The 9,022-nt window shown below is 49.2% G+C and overlaps 1 long non-coding RNA gene across 1 annotated transcript in view; it reads left to right on the forward strand.

The window, feature by feature from the left end:
* Nucleotides 1-8,394, forward strand: part of LOC138169764 (uncharacterized) — a 21,127-nt gene extending 12,733 nt beyond the window's left edge. The window contains exons 2-4 of the long non-coding RNA XR_011170460.1: nt 5,965-6,089; nt 6,347-6,450; nt 7,472-8,394. This is a non-coding gene — a long non-coding RNA (uncharacterized lncRNA). The remainder of the gene's footprint in view (nt 1-5,964; nt 6,090-6,346; nt 6,451-7,471) is intronic.
* The last annotated feature ends 628 nt before the right edge of the window (nt 8,395-9,022 follow it).

Raw genomic sequence — 9,022 nt, forward strand, 5'->3', positions numbered from 1 at the left:
AAGATGTGGCTTGCGTTACTTCCGTTGTCGAAGCGAGACTTCTTGATCGCGTGAAGTGTCTCAGGTTGGGTGCGTTTGCTCACCCCTAAATTTACCGGATCCCCCCCCCCCCCGTTTTAGCTCCTGTGGCTAATTGTGTCTTTGAGGCCACAATCATTGACAAAATTCTCTGGCTGAATGTCTGCCCATTGTGTCTCTTCACCCCTCCCTGACAGGGTTTCCATCGACACACCAGCAATGTGTGTTGTGCCTGTGCGGGGGGTGAGTGTATCTGTATATTTTAGAGGTGAGCAGTGACTGGACCTCCAGCTCGGGGGCCTCTTTCCTCCCCTGGGTAACCCACTTTTGGGGCTGCTGCCAGTGTCCAAGGCTTGGCCTATGGGCTCTCAGGTCTTCTCCCTCCCCAGCCCAGCTGGCTCAGATCAGGCCTTAATCTCTTCCTAACCTATGGTCTGACACATTCTTTTCTCCCCACCTCCTTCCTTCTGAGACAATGCCAAGGTGACCTGAGTTCGGTTTCCCCAGCATTAGCCTTTTCCTGCATTTTACTGAGGGAGATAGGATTACACCCTGGCTTCTGGTGTCTTGGAACCCACACCTCCTTTCTGGGGGCCGCTAGGACCTTTGCTGAGAGCCTTCCTGGGGCTAGAGTCAGGACCAGCTCTTCCTTCAGTCTGTTGCAGTAGGGCTTTGGAAGTAGAAAGATAGGGTGTGATGGCCATTTGAATTGTTTGTAAGGGCAGGCCTAAATTGGGCAGCAAGGTGGCACAGTGGGCAGAGTGCTGGCCCTAGGGTCAGGAGGACCTGAGTTCAAATCTGACCTCAGACACTGGCTGTATGACCCTGGGACAAGTCACTTTACCCTGTTTGTCTCAGTCTCCTCATCTATAAAAATGCAGGAGAAGGAAATAGCATCACTGCAGTATCTCTGCCAAGAAAACCCAAATGGGTCATGGAGAGCTGGACACAGCGAATCCACAAAAACAACAGAAAAGTTCTAAGTTACAAACAAGCCATCTTGGAAAACAGACTTAAAGCTCACACGACCACTCCTACCAGCTCTGGATGAACTGAGCTGAGCTGAACCATAGAAAACAGAAGAGAGAATGTCAGGGCTGGGAGGGACCTTAAAATAGGGGGATGGCAGGGTGGGAAGGGCCTTAGAACAGGGGATGTCTGAGCTGGGAGGGGCCTTAGAACAGGGAATGTCTGAGCTGGGAAGGGCCTTAGAACAGGGGATGTCTGAGCTGGGAGGGGCCTTAGAACAAGGGATGTTAGGGTGGGAAGGGCCTTAGAACAGGGAATGGCTGAGCTGGGAGGGGCCTTAGGACAGGGAATGTCTGAGCTGGGAGGGGCCTTAGAACAGGGAATGGCTGAGCTGGGAGGGGCCTTAGAACAGGGAATGTCTGAGCTGGGAGGGGCCTTGGAACAGGGAATGGCTGAACTGGGAGGGGCCTTAGAACAGGGAATGGCTGAGCTGGGAGGGGCCTTAGAACAGGGGATGTCAGGGTGGGAAGGGCCTTAGAACACTGAGCAGAGAAGGTCAAAGCTGCTTAGGCAGTCCCATCTGTGTTACCTGTATTTGCGTTCCAGCCCTTTTCCTCCTCCTAGACTTTGAGTGAGTGACACAGGGTCTATGCCTTAGTTATTTTTGCATCCTCATTGGGGAGCACAGTGTCTCCTGGCACATTCTTATTGCTTGATAAAATGTTTCTTGAGTGAGTGACTCTCCTTTTCAGTTGAGGAAACTGAGTCTTGGGGTGAGGAGGGGCTTGTCCAAGGTCACAGAGCCGGGCTGGAAATCCAAGTCCTTCCTGCCCATGTTCCTTTCTATTTTTCTTGGTCATAATTGCCTGGGATAAATGAAACACTCTCAGTGAATGAGACTTTGAAATCCAGAGTGCTGTGTTTAATGGAAAACAGAACCTGGGGCATTTCTCAGGAGTCCCTCAAGAACTCACTACCTGGGAAAGTGGCTGCCTGGGGTGTGTGAACCAACAGCATTCAGGGCTCCGGAGCTGCCTATTCTTGGGATAGTTTCCCCCCAAGAAACCAGGGCTGTGTTTGGTTTGGCTTTCCCCGAGCATGTAAGCTGTTCAATGAGGCAGCAGATTCTGCATCACCACCAACACTAACAGTATTAAACACACTGTCTTTTATCCAGAAATGTGGTTAATAAAAACGACCATTAAAATACAGGCTGGTGGGGCTTGGAGGAGGGGTGTCCTGTGGGCAGGAGGGCACCAGAGGCTTTTCCTCCTCTCTAAGAAGGTTCTTGTGTGGCTTCCTCAAAGGGCCTTACCACCCCCATTCCCCAATCGCCCTACCCCTGGCTTCCCCTGCCAACAGCTTCCCCCAGACTCCTGCACTGTACCAGGAGCATTTGTCTGTCCCTGGGTACCTCTGGCAGAAGTAAAAGCCTCTGGGAATGTGAGAAGGACCTTAGAACAGAAAGTAACTCAGTTGAGATATTACCCAGAACAGAACAGAGGATGTCTCTGCTGGGAGGACACAGAGGGTGTCCAAGCTGAAGGGACCTTGGAGAGGATTGACACCAGTCTCCATGTTTTACAGATGAGGAAACTGAGGCCTAGCAGAGAAAAATCACTTGTTTGAGGTCAGGAGGCTGGCAAGTGCTTGGCTGACCAACCTCCCAAGGAAAGGTTTTATGAGGATTCCGTGCTGTTTCATGTGTGTCATTGCCTGGGAACATGGAAGGAGGCCCAATGTGGAGATGCAGGATGTGGGTTTGGATCCTGGCTCTGCCCCTTAGTGCCTCTGGGAGCTGGGCCAGACCCTGCCCTCTCTGGGTCTCCATTCCCTCATCAGTGAAAGGAAGGGCCCGGCCTTGCTGTCTTCTCAGCGCCTGCCCAGGCCCAGATCTGGGACCAGTGGGTCTCAGCTTCTGCTCTCATCATCGCCCCCACAGAGGCTCCTAACTCACAGACCTGGCCAGTGCAATGACTCCCATGCTTCTCCAACAGTGTGTGATCTCTCAGCTCTAAGTGTCACTTAGCTCTGACAGAGGAACATTTTCCTTGGAATATGACAAGAACATAAGTCTGTCATCTCTAGTGAAAGGCTGCACACTCTCCCCATCCCTCCTCCACAACCTAAGGCTCAGTCTTCTGACCTCCCAGACTCCTTTACTTAAGTCAGGAAGAAAAGACGCAACAGAGACAGAAGCAGCAGCAGCAGCAGCAGGTGTTCATGGAGACCCCGGGTGGGGAGGATGCTCTCTCTCTCTCTCTCTCTCCCCTCTCCCCACCAGAAGCTTACAATCCTTGTGTCCTCACTCGAGGACGGCCACGCAGAGGGAGGCTTACTGTGGGTCCAGTTCAGCAGCCAATTAAAAACTCACTTCTTCAGCCTGTTCTTAGGACAGCAGAGAGTCCCTAAGGTCAGTTTGCTTCGAAGGGCAGAGCTCTCCGCCCTCTTGCATCACACACTTCCAGAAGCAGATTCACCCGCCTGCCGAAATGGCTTGGCATCACACCCAGCCTCTGTGTATGCTCTGGGAGAGATTTTCTGAGACTTCACGCCAGACCCCTTCAAGAGTGGGCTAGAGCCATGGTCAGGTGGAGAGTTAGAGGCTGTGGAGGGGATTAAAGCTGGCCCAACTGCTGTCCTTTGCCTTGATTTTTTCCAGTTGCTACGATTCTAGCATCAGTCCCAGTGTTCAGAGCAGCTCTGGCGGGGCCCCAGCCCCCATTCTCTGAGGCTGGCTCTCGGTTGGCCCAGAGGGATCTTAGAAAGGCAGTGGGTTGTGATACTAGTCATAGTGATATTCAGAGCGCTAGAACATAGTCCCTATTACGTGGCAGGCACTGAGCTAAGTGCTTTTGATAAATGGTGTCTCACTTTTTCCTCACAACCACCTGGGAAGTAGGGGCAGTTACTGTCCCCATTTTACAGCTGAGGCATGCAGAGTTAAATGGCTTTTCTGAGGTCACACAGCTCGTCCCTGTCTGACGCCAGGCCTGAGCTCTGGGAGGTGTTGCTGCCGACAGCCAGAGCTGGTCTTTCAGGTTCATGTTTCACATGCTGTTTCCCCCATTGGAGTGCCTGCTCCTTGAGGACAGGGGCTGTGCTCTCTGCTTTCCTGTTTCCCTTGGGCTTAGCTACAATCTTTGGTATAGAGCATTCACTTAACAAGAATCTGTTGGCAGCCTTGGGACAGCTCTCCCACCATCCAGCCTCAACAAGTCTCTTGGCAGCCTGTACACATGGCTCCTGGTTCTGCCATTTGGGCCCCAGTGGAAGGTAAGCCCCTCTTTATGGGACAGTCCTTCCTTGACTTTCCCATCTGTAAGATGAGGGAACTGGCCTGTGTGGCTTGTCCAAGACATGGGGAGGGCTCTCTGGGTCTACCTTAGGCCAGCCAGGCCTTGGCAATAGGTACATTATCGGGTATACAAGTGTCTCTGATGACTAGAAGGCACCGGCCTTCCAGCTTGGCCCTCAGAGGGGATAAAGATCTACTTGTCTCTGTGGATGCTCCCCCCCCCATTCCCCCAAATGGATGGGTGTCTAATTACCTCTGCTCATTTCCTAAAAGGAAGCCCTGTTTATGAGGCCCCTAGACTCCACTGGCCGTCCAGATGAAGGCTAGATTCTTGTCTGATCTGCTGAGATAAGAAGGGCAGAGCCTGCTAGGGCTGTCCCAGCCAGAGGAAATGTGGCAGGTCCTGTAGGCAGGTGGGCCCGGTGCCCCACTGAGGCCAGCCCCAGAAGGGAGCAGTGTCAAAGCTGGCTGCCCCAAATGATTGAGATTTGGAGGTCCGATCATCAGTGATGATCACAGATGGAGTCCTTGCCTTGGGCTTGGGGGAAAGCTTTTTAGAAATAATAGCTAAGAGTTGGCAAAGGCTGTATGTATAGCCTGTTAAGGTTGGCAAAGCCCTTTACATATGTTATCCCATTTGGGAGCCTTGACATGCTAGAGAAATGACAGTTATTACTAAGGAGAAACACAATAATGGTGGAATTTCAGGCAGAAGGATCTTTCTAGCACCTCCAAAAGCACTCCATTGAGGCAATTGCCTCCTCTGAAAATGTGTAAGTGTACACACACATGCACACACACTCACACGCACACACACACATGCACACAGATTACAGAATCCAAGATGGAGAGTAAGAGGTCAAGGCCAACTTCCTCATTTTGCAGAGGAGAAAACTGAGGCACAGAGAGATCTCAGCATTAGCTATCCTTTGAGCCATTCCCCTTTCCTTCTATGAGGCATTTGCGTGCAAGGGCAGACACCCCACTGATTCTGGGGAGCCCAAGGGGAAATCATTGCCTTGGGGATCCTTGTGAAGGAGTCATTTTGGAATCGGGCATTGAGGAAACACTTTGCATGGGACTCTCCACCATTTCCTCCAGGTGTCTGTCTTCTAGGGAAATGGTCACAGACAGAACATGAGGTAGATGAGTGACATTCCCGAGGGGCTTTGTTCTGGCTCCTTTCATTCCCCAGTCAATAAAGCCCAGATCTCTGCAGGAAGGGTAGGGGCTGAGGCAGGCCTGCTGGGGTGGGGGCTGGGGGGTGTTGGTGTTTTTTAATTCTTCTGTTGGAAACAAAGGAGTCAATTCACTCCTCCAGTAACTTAAGAGGCCCGATCCTCCTATCACAAGTCAAAAAATGTTGTCTGGCCATGGGATCTCATTATCTACCTCAAAAGCCACCAAAGGAAAAAAAAGAAAGAAAAGAAAAGAAAAAAGTGCCTTTCATACGGGCTCTTGCTCTCCTTTCATACATGGCCGAGATGGTGTGGGCAGTTTCCTCTCCATGAATAGGTTTCAGGTTGATTTTCCAAGGAACTGCATCAGTCCTAAGGTTTCAGGACCAGATCATCAGCAGAGCGCCTTGGCCTTTGTCTTGGGGAGAAAAGAGTTGGCGGGATGCTTCACAAGGGAATTAAGATGTCCCTTCACACATTGGGTTTCAATTGAACCTACAGATGTTTCCAGGAAGTGCTCACTATGTCTCCAAAGAAGCAACTAGGATTGAAAACTGGATGGATTCCAGAAAACATAAATAATGGTGATGTTGACTTCAGTGATGGTGAAGATAGTGATGGTGAAGGTGAGGAAGGCAATTTGGTTATTGTGATGATGGTGGTGATGGTGATGATGATGGTGGTGATGGTGATGATGGTGAAGATGGTGATGGTGATGATGGTGATGGTGAAGAAGGTGAAGGTGAAGGTGAGGAAGGCAATTTGGTTATTGTGCTGATGGTGGTGATGGTGATGATGGTGATGATGATGGTGGTGATGGTGATGGGGAGATTCCCTTCTTATAGCACCTGTAGACTTCCAGAGAACACTTTCTTCCCAACAGCCCTGGGAGATGAGACCCACAACATGGCAGCACAAAACCCATTCTTAAGCATCTCCTGTGTTGCAGAGCCCTGTGCTTTTTGCTGGAGGAGAGGCAAAGCTCAGGTAAAGTATGGTCCCTGCCCTCAGGGAGCTCATCAGATATGGTGAAAGAAATGATTTATCACAGTAAGGAGGTGAGGGAAATTGAGATTTGCCTTGGTGGGTGGGAACCCCAAAGCAAGGAAGTTATGGGTTATTGGAAATGTCAAATTGTTTGAATAATAATAGTGACTAACGTTTATGCTGCCAGAGGGAGAAGCACTCTATAAACAGGATCTCATTTATCCTCATGACAACTCTGGGAAGTAGGTGCTCTAATCATCCCCATTTAACAGATGAGGAAATGGAGCCAGAGTTAAGTGACTTTCCTAGGGTCACATAGCTGGTGTCTGAGGTCACATTTGAACTCAGGTCTTCCTGAGTACTTTACATATGAAAGAGGGTAGATAAGATGGTCCCTTCTAATTCCCAGTCGCTTCTGGTTTAAGGGGAAAAAAAGACATAAAAGTCTCAATGTAGGAAATAGCTAAGTTAGAGAGTAAATATTCATGTTTATTGGACTCCTCCCTTTACAGCAAGACACATAAGCTGAATTCCTTTAAGTGGTGAGTTCCATGTAGTACATTAAAAAGGAATTTGCTCCACCTCTGGGGTAGATGTCACAGAAGGGGTGAGAGTGGGACAGAGCGGGCTCATTGGGTTGGTTTGACTGGAACAGAGAGGGAAGAAGTGGAGTTTCTTCGGGGCCCCCTTGCTGATTGGAGACATTTGAAGCCTGCCCACAGCCTCTGACTGTAACCGCCTATCCGGACCTTCTCTTTCCACTTCATGCATTCTACACTGCAAACAATTCTGAGGATTTCCTCCTAGTGTCTGTGGACATCCCTGTCAGTCATCCCCATCACCTGCAGTGAACACTCCCAGCCCCAGCTTCACCAGTCAAAGTCTTGGCCTTCATGGCTTGGCCAGGGGTTGCCTCCTCCAGAAGCCCTCCTTGATTCCTTCAGGGACAGTCATTTCTCAGATTTTCCCAGAGTACTTTCCTGCCCTTATCCCAGGCTATCTGTCATCCTTTTACCCTCAGTGTACGTGACAAGGACCCACACTTATTTTTTACTGAATCGAATTGAAAGAACCAAATGCTGCAGCCAGGTTTGAAGCACAGCCCAAGAGGAGTCACTGGTGGGATGCCATAGCCATGAAGGCTGGTGCCATCTTGGGCAACAGTAAGAGAGATCAAGCTGCCAGTCAGAGGGAAGTGATTGTCCCACTGTGCACTGCCCTCACTGGACCACACCCATGGAGTTCAGTTTGGGCTCCGAGGTTTAGTAGGGCATTGATGGTCTGGACAGCGTCCAGAGGAGGGCAGCCAGGGGGCTAAAGAGTCTGGAGTTCCAACGACATCAAATAATCAACAAGGATTCATCAGACACCGACTTTGTGCCATGAAGCAGACTTGGGTAGACAAGAATAAAACAAACCCTATATTCATAAGTTGAAAAATGGTCAAAGGACATAAACAGACAATTTTTAGAAGAAATTTAAACTGTCAAAGCTACATGAAAGAATGCTCCAAATCATGAGCAAATTAATGCAACTCTTATGCTTGACCACACACGTCCCAGAGTGAGAAAGCTGACCGAAGGGGAAAATGAGAAGGGTTGGAGGGGCTTTGGGAAAAAAGGCATCTTAATGGACGATAATGCATGATGGCGGAACTGTGAACTACTAGGCTTTTACCCCAAAGAGATCAGAGGAGCCATCTGTACAAAAGTACTCATAGTCCTCTTTTTGTGAAGGCCGACACCTAGAAACGAATGAGGTGTCCATCGGTTGGGGGATGGCTAAACAAATGGTGTTATAGGAATGGAATGGTATGGTATTGGGTTGTAAGAAAGGTTTAAGGGGACAATTTAAGAGAAACCCAGGAAAGATTTGTGCATACTGATTCAGTGAATGGAGAAGAACTGTTTGTACAATAACATAAAAAACAAAGCACTTTGAAAGAGCTGAGACCTCTGATCAATGCAAAGGAAGAGGGGGATGAAACAAGTTGCCTGATTGCCAATGGATGATAGATGAAGGGCTCAGAATTCAGATGACACATCTTCTTTGTGGACATGCCCAATGTGGGCATTTATTTTATTTGTGAATTTTTGTTACGTGGTTTTTGTTTTTCTTTTCTGATGGAGTGGGGAGAAAAGGTGATTCTTTGTTAATTGAGGACAATAAAAAAAAATAACCTCTACACAGAGATCTGTTGGAGGTATTAGAAGTGTTTAGACTGACAAAAAGACAGGGGTAAAATAATCATTATGATGATGAATGTTTCTAGAAAATGACTTAGTCGAACATGGTGGCAGTTTTCCAGTACTGGAAGGTGGGTCGATTGAAGAGAGTTCACACTTATTCTCCTTGGCTTCAGAATTGGAACGCTGGGAGCCAGGGCACAGAGATGTAAGGAGTGAGGTTTAGAGAGTCCTCTGGGATGGGCTGCTTTGGGAGGGGGTGGCTTCTCCTCTCTGGTGCTCTTCAGATAGACTCTGGTTCATGCTTTCTCCGGGACTTGACCCTTTCTGTTCCCTGTTCCAAGGTCTTTCCCAAATCTGACATTCTCTGTTCCGAGGGTGGTCCC

This window comes from Petaurus breviceps, unplaced genomic scaffold (genome assembly GCF_028583685.1).
Source record: "Petaurus breviceps papuanus isolate PSGF00001 unplaced genomic scaffold, PetGlider_PUasm1.0 373, whole genome shotgun sequence".
NCBI classification, from domain to species: domain Eukaryota; kingdom Metazoa; phylum Chordata; class Mammalia; order Diprotodontia; family Petauridae; genus Petaurus; species Petaurus breviceps.